The sequence below is a fragment of the Populus trichocarpa genome, chromosome 19, assembly GCF_000002775.5.
Source record: "Populus trichocarpa isolate Nisqually-1 chromosome 19, P.trichocarpa_v4.1, whole genome shotgun sequence".
Taxonomy (NCBI): Eukaryota; Viridiplantae; Streptophyta; class Magnoliopsida; order Malpighiales; family Salicaceae; genus Populus; species Populus trichocarpa.
This window is the reverse complement of record NC_037303.2, coordinates 6,746,684-6,770,489: the sequence shown is the minus strand read 5'-3', so window position 1 is coordinate 6,770,489 and position 23,806 is coordinate 6,746,684.

Here is a 23,806-nt window from a genome sequence, read left to right as displayed (position 1 = left end):
GAATGAGCAGCTGATCGGGTATTTGATGATGAGGGCATTGAATGCACAGTTGCTCAAATCTTTCCCAATACTCGGAAAGTGTCTCTCCATGAGATTGTCGAATCCCACATATTTCTTTCCTTATGTTGGCAACTCGAGATGCTGGGAAATACTTTTCAAGGAAAATCTTCTTTATGGCATTCCAAGTTCCAATGGAACCTGGGAGAATAGAGAAAAACCATGCCTTTGCTGGTAACAAATGTATAAAACCATTCGGTTTCATGCCAACACAAACCATATGGAACTCCTTGAGATGAGTATGAGGATCTTCTCCTGCAAGACCATTGAATGTTGGTAACAAATGTATAAAACCAGATTTGAGCTCAAAGTTTACATTATTGTCAATGTTTATGCACAATGGTTGATTTTCCACGTTAGGAGCAGCAAGCTCCTTGAGTGTTTGTTGTTGTGCAACCGCCATGATGTGGAGGCGAGCTTTCTTTCTTAACCTGCGTAAAGTGCTTTCTATTTCAAGATCAACCTGCACTTGAATTTGATTAGTAGAACGGGTCACAGGCATAAATCGCTAAGAAAACTCAAAAGAAAGTAACCCACACAAGAGATAAAAAAAACAATGCAAATTATATGAAAATTCTACGCTAGAAAACTAAAACTGCCTAAAAACCTTAGAAAACAGTGGAATTTGGCCTCGATAGGGTGGGGCTAGTGTTTCATCATTAGTCCTGTTTAGAATGTCGTTACCCTTCAGGAAACAAAAGGCCGATACCTAATTCCACCAAAAAATCTGTTTTGAACAGTACCGCAGCAAATAAAAATAATAGCACAAGAATCAACTAAAATTACTTCCCCGGCAACGGCGCCAAAATTTATTGCGATGTCGCGGTCGCACAAATTAATTACCCTAGCTTCAAACACAACACACAAGATAGTATAGAGCAAGCAAGGGGTCGATCCCACGAGGAAGATTCAAGTCAGATTTTTATGCTAGATGATATGCAATTTGGGGGGGTTTGGACGTTATCTAGGCTAAAGCAAAAGAAAACAGAAAACTATCAAACTAAATTTAATAAAATCAGAAAATTATCAAGAGAACAAACCTTGGTCACAAGCACACATCCACCAACAGAAATCAGAACTGATCATGGAAACAAAACATCAATTTATATTCTGAATATTTATCTCTTCTTAACATTGGTTAGTTAACGGATCCGCCGTATAACTAGCCCTAACCATCAAACAACCACAGTGTCCGCACTAGTAATTTAATTCAATGGCAGCCTTAAGAACTAGATAAGTTGATTAATCAAGAAAACATAACTGTCCACAGTCTATGTTTGATTTGATTGAATGTTCTCCCTAAGATTAATAACGTAGATCCGCCACAATTATTAAACTCAGTTGCTTCACAAGTTCATATACCACAACTCTGGTTTTGATATCAAACTTAGCAATAAATTGTCTACAATAATAACTTAGAGTCCGCTCTAGCAATTAAAATAAACAATCATAGGAAAAATAAGCATAGGAGAACAAACATATTCATCATATAAACTGAAAAGAAAAGGTAAAATAAATCTCACAGTTCTTGAAAGCCGAAGGTTTCCGTGTCCTTGCAACCAAGAAAAAGTGTTTAGCCTTGCATGTTTGTTGAACAACTAATCAAAAAGAAGGAATAATGCATAATTTAGGGTTTCTTAGAGGAAGGGGGCGTTTTTCTCTTCTTGGCTGACCGCCCCCCTTCTCCTCTCATTCTTTTTATATCCTAGGAAACCCTAGGTCTCTATTTTACAAAATAGTCCTCCATTAAGTAGACTGTTTACATTTAAGTACTTCAATAACTATTTTCCTAAAAAAGGAGAAATAGCCTTGCATGAAATCTTCAAGCTTTGACTTAGAGGAGCTAAATTGCTGAAATAAAAACTTGGATATCGGTTTAGATGCTTCGGAACGTAATTTGGACTCGTTTCTTCACGAAACCTGTTTGCTGGCAGAATTCAGATGTCATCTTTGAAAACTCATATCTCCCTCATATGACATCGGTTTTGGCTGAAATTTGGAGCGTTTATAGAACTTTGAGTCATGAATTCAAAAAAATTGAGTTTGCAGCAAGTGGAATTCTTTAGCTCCAGATATTCAAGTTGGAATGGCCGAAGGTCAACATTGGCAGATTGCGAGATTTGACTTTGAAGGCTGCGATTTCCAAGCTCTTCCTTATTTTATTTTATTGCCTTAGATGTCCAGAAAGGTATGTATGTGAGCTTTTTAATGCCACTGGAATCACTTCATTTCAACCTCTAGAGCTCACGCTCTGCACTAAACATCGACTGAAGGTCAAATCTGTCAATTATCTCCAATTTACTCCTTTTTGCATCTTTCATCCAAAAGTGCCTTCAAAACATAAAACAAAGAATATCAAGGCATTTTATATATTAAACATAGGCAAAACACTAGTTAAATGTGGGTGAAACTATCGAATAATATGGTTGCATCACCTAGTGTCTTAGCTTTCCAATGAGACCCATCTTGCTTCAAATGCAGTTCTATAACTCTAGATATAGTTAAAAATCTTAAGGGAGGTCGGACAGTAACACTTTAATATCAAGACGGAAACAGTTGGACAGTGATACTCCAATGTTTGTTTATGAGCAATTTTGCCTGCCTTAGAGGCTGTACTGGGTTCTCCTTCCTTAAAAGAACTTGCAGCCTCCTATTTTAGCTTACCAACGAGACCCATCTCACTTTACATGGAGTTCTATAACTCTAGATATAGTTAAAAATCTGAGTAGAGTCGAACTGTAACAATTCAATAACAACACAGTAACAGTTCGACAGTAATAATCCAATGTTTGTTGATGAGCAATTCTGTCTGCCTTAGAGACAAAACTGGGTTCTCCGTTCTTCATAGAACTTGTATCCTCGTGTGCTAGCTTTCCAATGAGACCCATCTTGCTTCAAATGCAGTTCTATAACTCTAGATATAGTTAAAAATCTTAAGGGAGGTCGGACGGTAACACTTCAATATCAAGACGGAAACAGTTGGACAGTGATACTCCAATGTTTGTTTATGAGCAATTTTGTCTGCCTTAGAGGTTGTACTGGGTTCTCCTTCCTTTAGAGAACTTGCAACCTCCTGTTTTAGCTTACCAACGAGGCCCATCTCACTTTAAATGGAGTTCTATAACTCTAGATATAGTTAAAAATCTAAGTAGAGTCGAACTGTAACAATTCAATAACAACACAGTAACAGTTCGACAATAACAATCCAATGTTTGTTGATGAGCAATTCTGTCTGCCTTAGAGACAAAATTGGGTTCTCCGTCCTTCACAGAACTTGTATCCTCGTGTCCTAGCTTTCCAACGAGACCCATCTTGCTTCAAATGTAGTTTTATAACTCTAGATATAGTTAAAAATCTTAAGAGAGGTCTGATAGTAACAATTCAATATCTAGACGGTAACAGCTGGACAGTAACACTCAAATGTTTGTTGATGAGCAATTTTGTCTGCCTTAGAGGCTGTACTGGGTTCTCCTTCCTTTAGAGAACTTGCAACCTCATGTCTTAGCTTTCCAACGAGACCCATCTTGCTTGAAATGGAGTTCTAAAACTCTAGATATAGTTAAAAATCTTAAGAGAGGTCAGACAGCAACAGTTCAATATCAAGACGGTAATAGTTGGACAGTAATAGTCCAATGTTTGTTGATCAGCAATTTTGCCTGCCTTAAAGGCTGTACTGGGTTCTCCTTCCTCTAGAGAAAGTGTACCCTCGTGTCTTAGCTTCCAACGAGACCTATCTTGCTTGAAATGGAGTTCTAAAACTCTAGATATAGTTAAAAATCTTAACAGAGGTCGGACAACAACAGTTCAATATCAAGACGGTAACATTTGGACAGTAATAGTCCAATGTTTGTTGATCAACAATTTTGCCTGCCTTACAGGCTGTACTTGGTTCTCCTTCCTTTAGAAAAAGTGTACCCTAGTGTCTTAGCTTTCCAACGAGACCCATCTTGCTTGAAATGGAGTTCTAAAACACTAGATATAGTTAAAAATCTTAAGAGAGGTCAGATAGTAACAGTTCAATATCAAGACAGTAACAGTTCGACAGTAACAGACCAACGTTTGTTGATGAGCAATTGTGCCTGTCTTAGAGGCAGAACTGTGTTCTCTTTCCTTCAAAGAACTTGCAGCCTCATCTTTTAGCTTACCAAGGAGAGCCATCTCACTTTAAATGGAGTTCTATAACTCTAGATATAGTTAAAAATCTAAGGAGAGTCGAACAGTAACAATTCAGTAACAAGACAGTAACAGTTCGACAGTAACAGTCCAATGTTTGTTGATGAGCAATTTTGTCTGCCTTAGAGGCAAAACTGGGTTGTCCTTCCTTCAGAGACCTTGTATCCTCGTGTACTAGCTTTCCAACGAGACCCATCTCGCTTTAAATGGAGTTCTATAACTCTAGATATAGTTAAAAATCTCAAGAGAGGTCGGACAGTAACAATTCAATATCAAGAGAGAAACAGCTGGACAGTAACACTTCAATGTTTGTTGATGAGCAATTTTGCCTGCCTTAGAGGCTGTACTGGGTTCTCCTTCCTTTAGAGAACTTGCAACCTCGTGTCTTAGCTTTCCAACGAGACCCATCTTGCTTGAAATGGAGTTCTAAAACTCTAGATATAGTTAAAAATCTTAAGAGAGGTCGGACAGTAACAGTTCAATATCAAGACGGTAACAGTTGGACATTAACACTCCAATGTTTGTTGATCAGCAATTTTGCCTGCCTTAAAGGCTGTACTGGGTTCTCCTTCCTTTAGAGAAAGTGTACCCTCGTGTCTTAGCTTTCCAACGAGACCCATCTTGCTTGAAATGGAGTTCTAAAACTCTAGATATAGTTAAAAATCTTAACAGAGGTCGGACACCAACAGTTCAATATCAAGACGGTAATAGTTGGACAGTAATAGTCCTATGTTTGTTGATCAGCAATTTTGCCTGCCTTACAGGCTGTACTGGGTTCTCCTTCCTTTAGAAAAAGTGTACCCTAGTGTCTTAGCTTTCCAACGAGAACCATCTTGCTTGAAATGGAGTTCTAAAACACTAGATATAGTTAAAAATCTTAACAGTAACAGTTCAATATCAAGACAGTAACAGTTCAATATCAAGACAGTAACAGTTCGACAGTAACAGACCAACGTTTGTTGATGAGCAATTGTGCCTGTCTTAGAGGCAGAAATGTGTTCTCTTTCCTTCAAAGAACTTGCAGCCTCATCTTTTAGCTTACCAATGAGAGCCATCTCACTTTAAATGGAGTTTTATAACTCTAGATATAGTTAAAAATCTAAGGAGAGTCGAACAGTAACAATTCAGTAACAACACAGTAACAGTTCGACAGTAACAGTCCAATGTTTGTTGATGAGCAATTTTGTCTGCCTTAGAGGCAAAACTGGGTTGTCCTTCCTTCAGAGACCTTGTATCCTCGTGTACTAGCTTTCCAATGAGACCCATCTAGCTTTAAATGGAGTTCTATAACTCTAGATATAGTTAAAAATCTCAAGAGAGGTCGGACAGTAACAATTCAATATCAAGACAGAAACAGCTGGACAGTAACACTCAAATGTTTGTTGATGAACAATTTTGCCTGCCTTAGAGGCTGTACTGGGTTCTCCTTCCTTTAGAGAACTTGCAACCTCGTGTCTTAGCTTTCCAACGAGACCCATCTTGCTTGAAATGAAGTTCTAAAACTCTAGATATAGTTAAAAATTTTAAGAGAGGTCGGACAGTAACAGTTCAATATCAAGACGGTAACAGTTGGACATTAACACTCCAATGTTTGTTGATAAACAATTTTGCCTACCTTAAAGGCTGTACTGGGTTCTCCTTCCTTTAGAGAAAGTGTACCCTCGTGTCTTAGCTTTCCAACGAGACCCATCTTGCTTGAAATGGAGTTCAAAACTCTAGATATAGTTAAAAATCTTAAGAGAGGTCGGACAGTAACAGTTCAATATCAAGACGTTAACAGTTGGACAGTAATAGTCCAATGTTTGTTGATCAGCAATTTTGCCTGCCTTATAGGCTGTACTGGGTTCTCCTTCCTTTAGAAAAAGTGTACCCTAGTGTCTTAGCTTTCCAATGAGACCCATCTTGCTTGAAATGGAGTTCTAAAACTCTAGATATAGTTAAAAATCTCAAGAGAAATCGGACAGTAACAGTTCATTAACATGACAGTAACAGTTTGACAGTAACAGACCAACGTTTGTTGATGAGCAATTGTGCCTGTCTTAGAGGCAGAACTGTGTTCTCTTTCCTTCAAAGAACTTGCAGCCTCATCTTTTCGCTTACCAACGAGAGCCATCTCACTTTAAATGGAGTTCTATAACTCTAGATATAGTTAAAAATCTAAAGAGAGTCGAACAGTAACAATTCAATAACAACACAGTAACAGTTCGACAATAACAATCCAATGTTTGTTGATGAGCAATTTTGTCTGCCTCAGAGGCAAAACTGGGTTCTTCTTCCTTCAGAAAACTTGTATCCTCGTGTACTAGCTTTCTAACGAGACCCATCTTGCTTTAAATGGAGTTCCATAACTTTAGATATAGTTAAAAATCTGAGAAGAGTCGAACAGTACCAATTCAATAACAAGACAGTAACAGTTCGACAGTAACAGTCCAATGTTTGTTGATGAGCAATTGTGCCTGTCTTAGAGATATAACTGGGTTCTCCTTCCTTTAGAGTACATATATCCTCGTGTACTAGCTTTCCAACGAGACCAATCTCGCTTTAAATGGAGTTCTATAACTCTAGATATAGTTAAAAATCTCAAGAGAGGTCGGACAGTAACAATTCAATATCAAGACAGAAACAAGTGGACAATAACACTTCAATGTTTGTTGATGAGCAATTTTGCCTGCCTTAGAGGCTGTACTGGGTTCTTCTTCCTTTAGAGAACTTGCAACCTCGTGTCTTAGCTTTCCAACGAGACCCATCTAGCTTGAAATGGAGTTCTAAAACTCTAGATATAGTTAAAAATCTTAAGAGAGGTCGGACAGTAACAGTTCAAAATCAAGACGGTAACAGTTGCACAGTAATAGTCCAATGTTTGTTGATCAGCAATTTTGCTTGCCTTAAAGGCTGTACTGGGTTCTCCTTCCTTTAGAGAAAGTGTACCCTCGTGTCTTAGCTTTCCAACGAGACCCATATTGCTTGAAATGGAGTTCTAAAACTCTAGATATAGTAAAAAATCTCAAGAGAGGTCGGACAGTAACAGTTCATGAACATGACAGTAACAGTTTGACAGTAACAGACCAACGTTTGTTGATGAGCAATTGTGCCTGTCTTAGAGGCAGAACTGTGTTCTCTTTCCTTCAAAGAACTTGCAGCCTCATCTTTTCGCTTACCAACGAGAGCCATCTCACTTTAAATGGAGTTCTATAACTCTAGATATAGTTAAAAATCTAAGGAGAGTCGAACAGTAACAATTCAATAACAACACAGTAACAGTTCGACAATAACAATCCAATGTTTGTTGATGAGCAATTTTGTCTGCCTCAGAGGCAAAACTGGGTTCTTCTTCCTTCAGAAAACTTGTATCCTCGTGTACTAGCTTTCTAACGAGACCCATCTTGCTTTAAATGGAGTTCCATAACTTTAGATATAGTTAAAAATCTGAGAAGAGTCGAACAGTACCAATTCAATAACAAGACAGTAACAGTTCGACAGTAACAGTCCAATGTTTGTTGATGAGCAATTGTGCCTGTCTTAGAGATATAACTGGGTTCTCCTTCCTTTAGAGTACATATATCCTCGTGTACTAGCTTTCCAACGAGACCAATCTCGCTTTAAATGGAGTTCTATAACTCTAGATATAGTTAAAAATCTCAAGAGAGGTCGGACAGTAACAATTCAATATCAAGACAGAAACAAGTGGACAGTAACACTTCAATGTTTGTTGATGAGCAATTTTGCCTGCCTTAGAGGCTGTACTGGGTTCTTCTTCCTTTAGAGAACTTGCAACCTCGTGTCTTAGCTTTCCAACGAGACCCATCTTGCTTGAAATGGAGTTCTAAAACTCTAGATATAGTTAAAAATCTTAAGAGAGGTCGGACAGGAACAGTTCAATATCAAGACGGTAACAGTTGCACAGTAATAGTCCAATGTTTGTTGATCAGCAATTTTGCCTGCCTTAAAGGTTGTACTGGGTTCACCTTCCTTTAGAGAAAGTGTACCCTCGTGTCTTAGCTTTCCAACGAGACCCATATTGCTTGAAATGGAGTTCTAAAACTCTAGATATAGTAAAAAATCTCAAGAGAGGTCGGACAGTAACAGTTCATTAACATGACAGTAACGGTTTGACAGTAACAGACCAACGTTTGTTGATAAGCAATTGTGCCTGTCTTAGAGGCAGAACTGTGTTCTCTTTCCTTCAAAGAACTTGCAGCCTCATCTTTTCGCTTACCAACGAGAGCCATCTCACTTTAAATGGAGTTCTATAACTCTAGATATAGTTAAAAATCTAAGGAGAGTCGAACAGTAACAATTCAATAACAACACAGTAACAGTTCGACAATAACAATCCAATGTTTGTTGATGAGCAATTTTGTCTGCCTCAGAGGCAAAACTGGGTTCTTCTTCCTTCAGAAAACTTGTATCCTCGTGTACTAGCTTTCTAACGAGACCCATCTTGCTTTAAATGGAGTTCCATAACTTTAGATATAGTTAAAAATCTGAGAAGAGTCGAACAGTACCAATTCAATAACAAGACAGTAACAGTTCGACAGTAACAGTCCAATGTTTGTTGATGAGCAATTGTGCCTGTCTTAGAGATATAACTGGGTTCTCCTTCCTTTAGAGTACATATATCCTCGTGTACTAGCTTTCCAACGAGACCAATCTCGCTTTAAATGGAGTTCTATAACTCTAGATATAGTTAAAAATCTCAAGAGAGGTCGGACAGTAACAATTCAATATCAAGACAGAAACAAGTGGACAATAACACTTCAATGTTTGTTGATGAGCAATTTTGCCTGCCTTAGAGGCTGTACTGGGTTCTTCTTCCTTTAGAGAACTTGCAACCTCGTGTCTTAGCTTTCCAACGAGACCCATCTAGCTTGAAATGGAGTTCTAAAACTCTAGATATAGTTAAAAATCTTAAGAGAGGTCGGACAGTAACAGTTCAAAATCAAGACGGTAACAGTTGCACAGTAATAGTCCAATGTTTGTTGATCAGCAATTTTGCTTGCCTTAAAGGCTGTACTGGGTTCTCCTTCCTTTAGAGAAAGTGTACCCTCGTGTCTTAGCTTTCCAACGAGACCCATATTGCTTGAAATGGAGTTCTAAAACTCTAGATATAGTAAAAAATCTCAAGAGAGGTCGGACAGTAACAGTTCATGAACATGACAGTAACAGTTTGACAGTAACAGACCAACGTTTGTTGATGAGCAATTGTGCCTGTCTTAGAGGCAGAACTGTGTTCTCTTTCCTTCAAAGAACTTGCAGCCTCATCTTTTCGCTTACCAACGAGAGCCATCTCACTTTAAATGGAGTTCTATAACTCTAGATATAGTTAAAAATCTAAGGAGAGTCGAACAGTAACAATTCAATAACAACACAGTAACAGTTCGACAATAACAATCCAATGTTTGTTGATGAGCAATTTTGTCTGCCTCAGAGGCAAAACTGGGTTCTTCTTCCTTCAGAAAACTTGTATCCTCGTGTACTAGCTTTCTAACGAGACCCATCTTGCTTTAAATGGAGTTCCATAACTTTAGATATAGTTAAAAATCTGAGAAGAGTCGAACAGTACCAATTCAATAACAAGACAGTAACAGTTCGACAGTAACAGTCCAATGTTTGTTGATGAGCAATTGTGCCTGTCTTAGAGATATAACTGGGTTCTCCTTCCTTTAGAGTACATATATCCTCGTGTACTAGCTTTCCAACGAGACCAATCTCGCTTTAAATGGAGTTCTATAACTCTAGATATAGTTAAAAATCTCAAGAGAGGTCGGACAGTAACAATTCAATATCAAGACAGAAACAAGTGGACAGTAACACTTCAATGTTTGTTGATGAGCAATTTTGCCTGCCTTAGAGGCTGTACTGGGTTCTTCTTCCTTTAGAGAACTTGCAACCTCGTGTCTTAGCTTTCCAACGAGACCCATCTTGCTTGAAATGGAGTTCTAAAACTCTAGATATAGTTAAAAATCTTAAGAGAGGTCGGACAGGAACAGTTCAATATCAAGACGGTAACAGTTGCACAGTAATAGTCCAATGTTTGTTGATCAGCAATTTTGCCTGCCTTAAAGGTTGTACTGGGTTCACCTTCCTTTAGAGAAAGTGTACCCTCGTGTCTTAGCTTTCCAACGAGACCCATATTGCTTGAAATGGAGTTCTAAAACTCTAGATATAGTAAAAAATCTCAAGAGAGGTCGGACAGTAACAGTTCATTAACATGACAGTAACGGTTTGACAGTAACAGACCAACGTTTGTTGATAAGCAATTGTGCCTGTCTTAGAGGCAGAACTGTGTTCTCTTTCCTTCAAAGAACTTGCAGCCTCATCTTTTCGCTTACCAACGAGAGCCATCTCACTTTAAATGGAGTTCTATAACTCTAGATATAGTTAAAAATCTAAGGAGAGTCGAACAGTAACAATTCAATAACAACACAGTAACAGTTCGACAATAACAATCCAATGTTTGTTGATGAGCAATTTTGTCTGCCTCAGAGGCAAAACTGGGTTCTTCTTCCTTCAGAAAACTTGTATCCTCGTGTACTAGCTTTCTAACGAGACCCATCTTGCTTTAAATGGAGTTCCATAACTTTAGATATAGTTAAAAATCTGAGAAGAGTCGAACAGTACCAATTCAATAACAAGACAGTAACAGTTCGACAGTAACAGTCCAATGTTTGTTGATGAGCAATTGTGCCTGTCTTAGAGATATAACTGGGTTCTCCTTCCTTTAGAGTACATATATCCTCGTGTACTAGCTTTCCAACGAGACCAATCTCGCTTTAAATGGAGTTCTATAACTCTAGATATAGTTAAAAATCTCAAGAGAGGTCGGACAGTAACAATTCAATATCAAGACAGAAACAAGTGGACAATAACACTTCAATGTTTGTTGATGAGCAATTTTGCCTGCCTTAGAGGCTGTACTGGGTTCTTCTTCCTTTAGAGAACTTGCAACCTCGTGTCTTAGCTTTCCAACGAGACCCATCTAGCTTGAAATGGAGTTCTAAAACTCTAGATATAGTTAAAAATCTTAAGAGAGGTCGGACAGTAACAGTTCAAAATCAAGACGGTAACAGTTGCACAGTAATAGTCCAATGTTTGTTGATCAGCAATTTTGCTTGCCTTAAAGGCTGTACTGGGTTCTCCTTCCTTTAGAGAAAGTGTACCCTCGTGTCTTAGCTTTCCAACGAGACCCATATTGCTTGAAATGGAGTTCTAAAACTCTAGATATAGTAAAAAATCTCAAGAGAGGTCGGACAGTAACAGTTCATGAACATGACAGTAACAGTTTGACAGTAACAGACCAACGTTTGTTGATGAGCAATTGTGCCTGTCTTAGAGGCAGAACTGTGTTCTCTTTCCTTCAAAGAACTTGCAGCCTCATCTTTTCGCTTACCAACGAGAGCCATCTCACTTTAAATGGAGTTCTATAACTCTAGATATAGTTAAAAATCTAAGGAGAGTCGAACAGTAACAATTCAATAACAACACAGTAACAGTTCGACAATAACAATCCAATGTTTGTTGATGAGCAATTTTGTCTGCCTCAGAGGCAAAACTGGGTTCTTCTTCCTTCAGAAAACTTGTATCCTCGTGTACTAGCTTTCTAACGAGACCCATCTTGCTTTAAATGGAGTTCCATAACTTTAGATATAGTTAAAAATCTGAGAAGAGTCGAACAGTACCAATTCAATAACAAGACAGTAACAGTTCGACAGTAACAGTCCAATGTTTGTTGATGAGCAATTGTGCCTGTCTTAGAGATATAACTGGGTTCTCCTTCCTTTAGAGTACATATATCCTCGTGTACTAGCTTTCCAACGAGACCAATCTCGCTTTAAATGGAGTTCTATAACTCTAGATATAGTTAAAAATCTCAAGAGAGGTCGGACAGTAACAATTCAATATCAAGACAGAAACAAGTGGACAGTAACACTTCAATGTTTGTTGATGAGCAATTTTGCCTGCCTTAGAGGCTGTACTGGGTTCTTCTTCCTTTAGAGAACTTGCAACCTCGTGTCTTAGCTTTCCAACGAGACCCATCTTGCTTGAAATGGAGTTCTAAAACTCTAGATATAGTTAAAAATCTTAAGAGAGGTCGGACAGGAACAGTTCAATATCAAGACGGTAACAGTTGCACAGTAATAGTCCAATGTTTGTTGATCAGCAATTTTGCCTGCCTTAAAGGTTGTACTGGGTTCACCTTCCTTTAGAGAAAGTGTACCCTCGTGTCTTAGCTTTCCAACGAGACCCATATTGCTTGAAATGGAGTTCTAAAACTCTAGATATAGTAAAAAATCTCAAGAGAGGTCGGACAGTAACAGTTCATTAACATGACAGTAACGGTTTGACAGTAACAGACCAACGTTTGTTGATAAGCAATTGTGCCTGTCTTAGAGGCAGAACTGTGTTCTCTTTCCTTCAAAGAACTTGCAGCCTCATCTTTTCGCTTACCAACGAGAGCCATCTCACTTTAAATGGAGTTCTATAACTCTAGATATAGTTAAAAATCTAAGGAGAGTCGAACAGTAACAATTCAATAACAACACAGTAACAGTTCGACAATAACAATCCAATGTTTGTTGATGAGCAATTTTGTCTGCCTCAGAGGCAAAACTGGGTTCTTCTTCCTTCAGAAAACTTGTATCCTCGTGTACTAGCTTTCTAACGAGACCCATCTTGCTTTAAATGGAGTTCCATAACTTTAGATATAGTTAAAAATCTGAGAAGAGTCGAACAGTACCAATTCAATAACAAGACAGTAACAGTTCGACAGTAACAGTCCAATGTTTGTTGATGAGCAATTGTGCCTGTCTTAGAGATATAAATGGGTTCTCCTTCCTTCAGAGTACATATATCCTCGTGTACTAGCTTTCCAACGAGACCAATCTCGCTTTAAATGGAGTTCTATAACTCTAGATATAGTTAAAAATCTCAAGAGAGGTCGGACAGTAACAATTCAATATCAAGACAGAAACAAGTGGACAGTAACACTTCAATGTTTGTTGATGAGCAATTTTGCCTGCCTTAGAGGCTGTACTGGGTTCTTCTTCCTTTAGAGAACTTGCAACCTCGTGTCTTAGCTTTCCAACGAGACCCATCTTGCTTGAAATGGAGTTCTAAAACTCTAGATATAGTTAAAAATCTTAAGAGAGGTCGGACAGTAACAGTTCAATATCAAGACGGTAACAGTTGCACAGTAATAGTCCAATGTTTGTTGATCAGCAATTTTGCCTGCCTTAAAGGCTGTACTGGGTTCTCCTTCCTTTAGAGAAAGTGTACCCTCGTGTCTTAGCTTTCCAACGAGACCCATATTGCTTGAAATGGAGTTCTAAAACTCTAGATATAGTAAAAAATCTGAAGAGAGGTCGGACAGTAACAGTTCAATATCAAGACGGTAACAGTTGGACATTAACACTCCAATGTTTGTTGGTAAGCAATTTTGCCTGCCTTAAAGGCTGTACTGGGTTCTCCTTCCTTTAGAGAACGTGTACCCTAATGTCTTAGCTTTCCAACAAGACCCATCTTGCTTGAAATGGAGTTCTAAAACTCTAGATATAGTTAAAAATCTTAAGAGAGATCGGATAGTAACAATTCATTAACATGACAGTAACAGTTCGACAGTAACAGTCCAATGTTTGCTGAGGAGCAATCTTGCCTGTCTTAGAGGCAGAACTGTGTTCTCCTTCCTTCAAAGAACTTGCAGCCTCCTGTTTTAGCTTACCAACGAGACCCATCTCACTTTAAATGGAGTTCTTTAACGTTAGATATAGTTAAAAATCTAAGGAGAGTCGAATAGTAACAATTCAATAACAAGACAGTAACAGTTTGACAGTAACAGTCCAATATTTGTTGATGAGCAATTTTGTCTGCCTTAGAGGCAAAACTAGGTTCTCCCACCTCCAGAGAACTTGTATCCTCATGTACTAGCTTTCCAACGAGACCCATCTCGCTTTAAATGGAGTTCTATAACTCTAGATATAGTTAAAAATCTGAAGAGAGGTCGCAGAGTAACAATTCAATATCAAGACGGTAACAGTTGGACAGTAACACTCCAATGTTTGTTGATGAGCAATTTTGCCTGCCTTAGAGGCTGTACTGGGTTCTTCTTCCTTTAGAGAACTTGCAACCTCGTGTCTTAGCTTTCCAACGAGACCCATCTAGCTTGAAATGGAGTTCTAAAACTCTAGATATAGTTAAAAATCTTAAGAGAGGTCGGACAGTAACAGTTCAAAATCAAGACGGTAACAGTTGGACATTAACACTCCAATGTTTGTTGATCAGCAATTTTGCCTGCCTTAAAGGCTGTACTGGGTTCTCCTTCCTTTAGAGAAAGTGTACCCTCGTGTCTTAGCTTTCCAACGAGACCCATCTTGCTTGAAATGGAGTTCTAAAACTCTAGATATAGTTAAAAATCTTAACAGAGGTCGGACACCAACAGTTCAATATCAAGACGGTAATAGTTGGACAGTAATAGTCCTATGTTTGTTGATCAGCAATTTTGCCTGCCTTACAGGCTGTACTGGGTTCTCCTTCCTTTAGAAAAAGTGTACCCTAGTGTCTTAGCTTTCCAACGAGAACCATCTTGCTTGAAATGGAGTTCTAAAACACTAGATATAGTTAAAAATCTTAACAGTAACAGTTCAATATCAAGACAGTACCAATTCAATAACAAGACAGTAACAGTTCGACAGTAACAGTCCAATGTTTGTTGATGAGCAATTGTGCCTGTCTTAGAGATATAAATGGGTTCTCCTTCCTTCAGAGTACATATATCCTCGTGTACTAGCTTTCCAACGAGACCAATCTCGCTTTAAATGGAGTTCTATAACTCTAGATATAGTTAAAAATCTCAAGAGAGGTCGGACAGTAACAATTCAATATCAAGACAGAAACAAGTGGACAGTAACACTTCAATGTTTGTTGATGAGCAATTTTGCCTGCCTTAGAGGCTGTACTGGGTTCTTCTTCCTTTAGAGAACTTGCAACCTCGTGTCTTAGCTTTCCAACGAGACCCATCTTGCTTGAAATGGAGTTCTAAAACTCTAGATATAGTTAAAAATCTTAAGAGAGGTCGGACAGTAACAGTTCAATATCAAGACGGTAACAGTTGCACAGTAATAGTCCAATGTTTGTTGATCAGCAATTTTGCCTGCCTTAAAGGCTGTACTGGGTTCTCCTTCCTTTAGAGAAAGTGTACCCTCGTGTCTTAGCTTTCCAACGAGACCCATATTGCTTGAAATGGAGTTCTAAAACTCTAGATATAGTAAAAAATCTGAAGAGAGGTCGGACAGTAACAGTTCAATATCAAGACGGTAACAGTTGGACATTAACACTCCAATGTTTGTTGGTAAGCAATTTTGCCTGCCTTAAAGGCTGTACTGGGTTCTCCTTCCTTTAGAGAACGTGTACCCTAATGTCTTAGCTTTCCAACAAGACCCATCTTGCTTGAAATGGAGTTCTAAAACTCTAGATATAGTTAAAAATCTTAAGAGAGATCGGATAGTAACAATTCATTAACATGACAGTAACAGTTCGACAGTAACAGTCCAATGTTTGCTGAGGAGCAATCTTGCCTGTCTTAGAGGCAGAACTGTGTTCTCCTTCCTTCAAAGAACTTGCAGCCTCCTGTTTTAGCTTACCAACGAGACCCATCTCACTTTAAATGGAGTTCTTTAACGTTAGATATAGTTAAAAATCTAAGGAGAGTCGAATAGTAACAATTCAATAACAAGACAGTAACAGTTTGACAGTAACAGTCCAATATTTGTTGATGAGCAATTTTGTCTGCCTTAGAGGCAAAACTAGGTTCTCCCACCTCCAGAGAACTTGTATCCTCATGTACTAGCTTTCCAACGAGACCCATCTCGCTTTAAATGGAGTTCTATAACTCTAGATATAGTTAAAAATCTGAAGAGAGGTCGCAGAGTAACAATTCAATATCAAGACGGTAACAGTTGGACAGTAACACTCCAATGTTTGTTGATGAGCAATTTTGCCTGCCTTAGAGGCTGTACTGGGTTCTTCTTCCTTTAGAGAACTTGCAACCTCGTGTCTTAGCTTTCCAACGAGACCCATCTAGCTTGAAATGGAGTTCTAAAACTCTAGATATAGTTAAAAATCTTAAGAGAGGTCGGACAGTAACAGTTCAAAATCAAGACGGTAACAGTTGGACATTAACACTCCAATGTTTGTTGATCAGCAATTTTGCCTGCCTTAAAGGCTGTACTGGGTTCTCCTTCCTTTAGAGAAAGTGTACCCTCGTGTCTTAGCTTTCCAACGAGACCCATCTTGCTTGAAATGGAGTTCTAAAACTCTAGATATAGTTAAAAATCTTAACAGAGGTCGGACACCAACAGTTCAATATCAAGACGGTAATAGTTGGACAGTAATAGTCCTATGTTTGTTGATCAGCAATTTTGCCTGCCTTACAGGCTGTACTGGGTTCTCCTTCCTTTAGAAAAAGTGTACCCTAGTGTCTTAGCTTTCCAACGAGAACCATCTTGCTTGAAATGGAGTTCTAAAACACTAGATATAGTTAAAAATCTTAACAGTAACAGTTCAATATCAAGACAGTACCAATTCAATAACAAGACAGTAACAGTTCGACAGTAACAGTCCAATGTTTGTTGATGAGCAATTGTGCCTGTCTTAGAGATATAAATGGGTTCTCCTTCCTTCAGAGTACATATATCCTCGTGTACTAGCTTTCCAACGAGACCAATCTCGCTTTAAATGGAGTTCTATAACTCTAGATATAGTTAAAAATCTCAAGAGAGGTCGGACAGTAACAATTCAATATCAAGACAGAAACAAGTGGACAGTAACACTTCAATGTTTGTTGATGAGCAATTTTGCCTGCCTTAGAGGCTGTACTGGGTTCTTCTTCCTTTAGAGAACTTGCAACCTCGTGTCTTAGCTTTCCAACGAGACCCATCTTGCTTGAAATGGAGTTCTAAAACTCTAGATATAGTTAAAAATCTTAAGAGAGGTCGGACAGTAACAGTTCAATATCAAGACGGTAACAGTTGCACAGTAATAGTCCAATGTTTGTTGATCAGCAATTTTGCCTGCCTTAAAGGCTGTACTGGGTTCTCCTTCCTTTAGAGAAAGTGTACCCTCGTGTCTTAGCTTTCCAACGAGACCCATATTGCTTGAAATGGAGTTCTAAAACTCTAGATATAGTAAAAAATCTGAAGAGAGGTCGGACAGTAACAGTTCAATATCAAGACGGTAACAGTTGGACATTAACACTCCAATGTTTGTTGGTAAGCAATTTTGCCTGCCTTAAAGGCTGTACTGGGTTCTCCTTCCTTTAGAGAACGTGTACCCTAATGTCTTAGCTTTCCAACAAGACCCATCTTGCTTGAAATGGAGTTCTAAAACTCTAGATATAGTTAAAAATCTTAAGAGAGATCGGATAGTAACAATTCATTAACATGACAGTAACAGTTCGACAGTAACAGTCCAATGTTTGCTGAGGAGCAATCTTGCCTGTCTTAGAGGCAGAACTGTGTTCTCCTTCCTTCAAAGAACTTGCAGCCTCCTGTTTTAGCTTACCAACGAGACCCATCTCACTTTAAATGGAGTTCTTTAACGTTAGATATAGTTAAAAATCTAAGGAGAGTCGAATAGTAACAATTCAATAACAAGACAGTAACAGTTTGACAGTAACAGTCCAATATTTGTTGATGAGCAATTTTGTCTGCCTTAGAGGCAAAACTAGGTTCTCCCACCTCCAGAGAACTTGTATCCTCATGTACTAGCTTTCCAACGAGACCCATCTCGCTTTAAATGGAGTTCTATAACTCTAGATATAGTTAAAAATCTGAAGAGAGGTCGCAGAGTAACAATTCAATATCAAGACGGTAACAGTTGGACAGTAACACTCCAATGTTTGTTGATGAGCAATTTTGCCTGCCTTAGAGGCTGTACTGGGTTCTTCTTCCTTTAGAGAACTTGCAACCTCGTGTCTTAGCTTTCCAACGAGACCCATCTAGCTTGAAATGGAGTTCTAAAACTCTAGATATAGTTAAAAATCTTAAGAGAGGTCGGACAGTAACAGTTCAAAATCAAGACGGTAACAGTTGGACATTAACACTCCAATGTTTGTTGATCAGCAATTTTGCCTGCCTTAAAGGCTGTACTGGGTTCTCCTTCCTTTAGAGAAAGTGTACCCTCGTGTCTTAGCTTTCCAACGAGACCCATCTTGCTTGAAATGGAGTTCTAAAACTCTAGATATAGTTAAAAATCTTAACAGAGGTCGGACACCAACAGTTCAATATCAAGACGGTAATAGTTGGACAGTAATAGTCCTATGTTTGTTGATCAGCAATTTTGCCTGCCTTACAGGCTGTACTGGGTTCTCCTTCCTTTAGAAAAAGTGTACCCTAGTGTCTTAGCTTTCCAACGAGAACCATCTTGCTTGAAATGGAGTTCTAAAACACTAGATATAGTTAAAAATCTTAACAGTAACAGTTCAATATCAAGACAGTACCAATTCAATAACAAGACAGTAACAGTTCGACAGTAACAGTCCAATGTTTGTTGATGAGCAATTGTGCCTGTCTTAGAGATATAAATGGGTTCTCCTTCCTTCAGAGTACATATATCCTCGTGTACTAGCTTTCCAACGAGACCAATCTCGCTTTAAATGGAGTTCTATAACTCTAGATATAGTTAAAAATCTCAAGAGAGGTCGGACAGTAACAATTCAATATCAAGACAGAAACAAGTGGACAGTAACACTTCAATGTTTGTTGATGAGCAATTTTGCCTGCCTTAGAGGCTGTACTGGGTTCTTCTTCCTTTAGAGAACTTGCAACCTCGTGTCTTAGCTTTCCAACGAGACCCATCTTGCTTGAAATGGAGTTCTAAAACTCTAGATATAGTTAAAAATCTTAAGAGAGGTCGGACAGTAACAGTTCAATATCAAGACGGTAACAGTTGCACAGTAATAGTCCAATGTTTGTTGATCAGCAATTTTGCCTGCCTTAAAGGCTGTACTGGGTTCTCCTTCCTTTAGAGAAAGTGTACCCTCGTGTCTTAGCTTTCCAACGAGACCCATATTGCTTGAAATGGAGTTCTAAAACTCTAGATATAGTAAAAAATCTGAAGAGAGGTCGGACAGTAACAGTTCAATATCAAGACGGTAACAGTTGGACATTAACACTCCAATGTTTGTTGGTAAGCAATTTTGCCTGCCTTAAAGGCTGTACTGGGTTCTCCTTCCTTTAGAGAACGTGTACCCTAATGTCTTAGCTTTCCAACAAGACCCATCTTGCTTGAAATGGAGTTCTAAAACTCTAGATATAGTTAAAAATCTTAAGAGAGATCGGATAGTAACAATTCATTAACATGACAGTAACAGTTCGACAGTAACAGTCCAATGTTTGCTGAGGAGCAATCTTGCCTGTCTTAGAGGCAGAACTGTGTTCTCCTTCCTTCAAAGAACTTGCAGCCTCCTGTTTTAGCTTACCAACGAGACCCATCTCACTTTAAATGGAGTTCTTTAACGTTAGATATAGTTAAAAATCTAAGGAGAGTCGAATAGTAACAATTCAATAACAAGACAGTAACAGTTTGACAGTAACAGTCCAATATTTGTTGATGAGCAATTTTGTCTGCCTTAGAGGCAAAACTAGGTTCTCCCACCTCCAGAGAACTTGTATCCTCATGTACTAGCTTTCCAACGAGACCCATCTCGCTTTAAATGGAGTTCTATAACTCTAGATATAGTTAAAAATCTGAAGAGAGGTCGCAGAGTAACAATTCAATATCAAGACGGTAACAGTTGGACAGTAACACTCCAATGTTTGTTGATGAGCAATTTTGCCTGCCTTAGAGGCTGTACTGGGTTCTTCTTCCTTTAGAGAACTTGCAACCTCGTGTCTTAGCTTTCCAACGAGACCCATCTAGCTTGAAATGGAGTTCTAAAACTCTAGATATAGTTAAAAATCTTAAGAGAGGTCGGACAGTAACAGTTCAAAATCAAGACGGTAACAGTTGGACATTAACACTCCAATGTTTGTTGATCAGCAATTTTGCCTGCCTTAAAGGCTGTACTGGGTTCTCCTTCCTTTAGAGAAAGTGTACCCTCGTGTCTTAGCTTTCCAACGAGACCCATCTTGCTTGAAATGGAGTTCTAAAACTCTAGATATAGTTAAAAATCTTAACAGAGGTCGGACACCAACAGTTCAATATCAAGACGGTAATAGTTGGACAGTAATAGTCCTATGTTTGTTGATCAGCAATTTTGCCTGCCTTACAGGCTGTACTGGGTTCTCCTTCCTTTAGAAAAAGTGTACCCTAGTGTCTTAGCTTTCCAACGAGAACCATCTTGCTTGAAATGGAGTTCTAAAACACTAGATATAGTTAAAAATCTTAACAGTAACAGTTCAATATCAAGACAGTACCAATTCAATAACAAGACAGTAACAGTTCGACAGTAACAGTCCAATGTTTGTTGATGAGCAATTGTGCCTGTCTTAGAGATATAAATGGGTTCTCCTTCCTTCAGAGTACATATATCCTCGTGTACTAGCTTTCCAACGAGACCAATCTCGCTTTAAATGGAGTTCTATAACTCTAGATATAGTTAAAAATCTCAAGAGAGGTCGGACAGTAACAATTCAATATCAAGACAGAAACAAGTGGACAGTAACACTTCAATGTTTGTTGATGAGCAATTTTGCCTGCCTTAGAGGCTGTACTGGGTTCTTCTTCCTTTAGAGAACTTGCAACCTCGTGTCTTAGCTTTCCAACGAGACCCATCTTGCTTGAAATGGAGTTCTAAAACTCTAGATATAGTTAAAAATCTTAAGAGAGGTCGGACAGTAACAGTTCAATATCAAGACGGTAACAGTTGCACAGTAATAGTCCAATGTTTGTTGATCAGCAATTTTGCCTGCCTTAAAGGCTGTACTGGGTTCTCCTTCCTTTAGAGAAAGTGTACCCTCGTGTCTTAGCTTTCCAACGAGACCCATATTGCTTGAAATGGAGTTCTAAAACTCTAGATATAGTAAAAAATCTGAAGAGAGGTCGGACAGTAACAGTTCAATATCAAGACGGTAACAGTTGGACATTAACACTCCAATGTTTGTTGGTAAGCAATTTTGCCTGCCTTAAAGGCTGTACTGGGTTCTCCTTCCTTTAGAGAACGTGTACCCTAATGTCTTAGCTTTCCAACAAGACCCATCTTGCTTGAAATGGAGTTCTAAAACTCTAGATATAGTTAAAAATCTTAAGAGAGATCGGATAGTAACAATTCATTAACATGACAGTAACAGTTCGACAGTAACAGTCCAATGTTTGCTGAGGAGCAATCTTGCCTGTCTTAGAGGCAGAACTGTGTTCTCCTTCCTTCAAAGAACTTGCAGCCTCCTGTTTTAGCTTACCAACGAGACCCATCTCACTTTAAATGGAGTTCTTTAACGTTAGATATAGTTAAAAATCTAAGGAGAGTCGAATAGTAACAATTCAATAACAAGACAGTAACAGTTTGACAGTAACAGTCCAATATTTGTTGATGAGCAATTTTGTCTGCCTTAGAGGCAAAACTAGGTTCTCCCACCTCCAGAGAACTTGTATCCTCATGTACTAGCTTTCCAACGAGACCCATCTCGCTTTAAATGGAGTTCTATAACTCTAGATATAGTTAAAAATCTTAAGAGAGGTCGCAGAGTAACAATTCAATATCAAGACGGTAACAGTTGGACAGTAACACTCCAATGTTTGTTGATGAGCAATTTTGCCTGTCTTAGAGGCAGAACTGGGTTCTCCTTCCTTGAAAGAACTTGCAGCCTCCTGTTTTAGCTTTCCAACGAGACCTATCTCCCTTTAAATGGAGTTCTATAACTCTAGATTTAGTTTAAAATCTGAGGAGAGGTCGAATAGTAACAATTCAATATGAAGACAGTTACAGTTGGACGGTAACAGTCCAATGTTTGATGAGCAATTTTGACTTTCTTAGAGGCAGAACTAGGTTCTCCTTCCTTCAGAGAACTTCCAACTTCGTGTCTTAGCTTTCCAACAAGACCCATCTCACTTTAAATGGAGTTCTATAACTCTAGATATAGTTAAAAATCTGAGGAGAGTCGGGCAGTAACAATTCAATAACAAAACAGTAACAGTTCAATAGTAACAGTCCAATGTTTGTTGATGAGCGATTATGTCTGCCTTAGAGGCAAAACTAGGTTCTCCCTCCTCCAGAGAACTTGTATCCTCTTGTACTAGCTTTACAACGAGACCCATCTTGCTTTAAATGGAGTTTTAAAACTCTAGATATAGTTAAACATCTTGAGAGGTCGGACAGTAACAGTTCAATATCAAGACAGTAATAGTTGGACGGTAACAATCTAATGTTTGTTGATGAGCAATTTTGACTTTCTTAAAGGAAGAACCGGGTTCTCCTTCCTTAGAGAACTTGTAGCCTCGTGTCTTAGCTTTCCAACGAGACCCATATCGCTTTAAATGGAGTTCTATAACTGTAGATAAAGTTAAAAATCTAAGGAGAGGTGGGACAGTAACAGTTCAAAATCAAGACAATAACAGTCCAATGTTTGTTGATGAGCAATTGTGGCTTCCTTAGAGGCAGAACTGGGTTCTCCTTCCTTCAAACAACATGTAGCCTCGTGTATTCGCTTTCCACCGAGACCCATCTCGCTTGAAATGGAGTTCTATAACTCTAGATATAGTTACCAATCTGAGGAGAGGTCGGACAGTAACAATTCAATATCAAGACAGTAATAGTTGGACGGTAACAGTCCAATGTTTGTTGATGAGCAATTTTGACTTTCTTAGAGGCAGAACTGGGTTCTCCTTCCTTTAGTGAACTTGTAGCCTCGTGTCTTAGCTTTCCAACGAGACCCATATCGCCTTAAATGGAGTTCTATAACTGTAGATAAAGTTAGAAATCTAAGGAGAGGTGGGACAGTAACAGTTCAAAATCAAGACAATAACAGTCCAATGTTTGTTGATGAGCAATTTTGCCTTCCTTAGAGGCAGAACAGGGTTCTCCTTCCTTCAGAGAACATGTAGCCTCGTGAATTCGCTTTGCACCGAGACCCATCTCGCTTGAAACGGAGTTCTATAACTCTAGATAAAGTTAAAAATATGAGGAGAGGTCGGACAGTAACAGTTCAATATCAAGACAGTAATAGATGGACGGTAACAATCTAATGTTTGTTGATGAGCAATTTTGACTTTCTTAAAGGAAGAACCGGGTTCTCCTTCCTTAGAGAACTTATAGCCTCGTGTCTTAGCTTTCCAACGAGACCCATATCGCTTTAAATGGAGTTCTATAACTGTAGATAAAGTTAAAAATCTATGGAGAGGTGGGACAGTAACAGTTAAAAATCAAGACAATAACAGTCCAATGTTTGTTGATGAGCAATTTTGCCTTCCTTAGAGGCAGAACTGGGTTCTCCTTCCTTCAGAGAACTTGTAGCCTCGTGTATTCGCTTTCCAACGAGACCCATCTCGCTTGAAACGGAGTTCTATAACTCTAGATAAAGTTAAAAATCTGAGGAGAGGTCGGACAGTAACAATTCAATATCAAGACAATAATAGTTGGACGGTAACA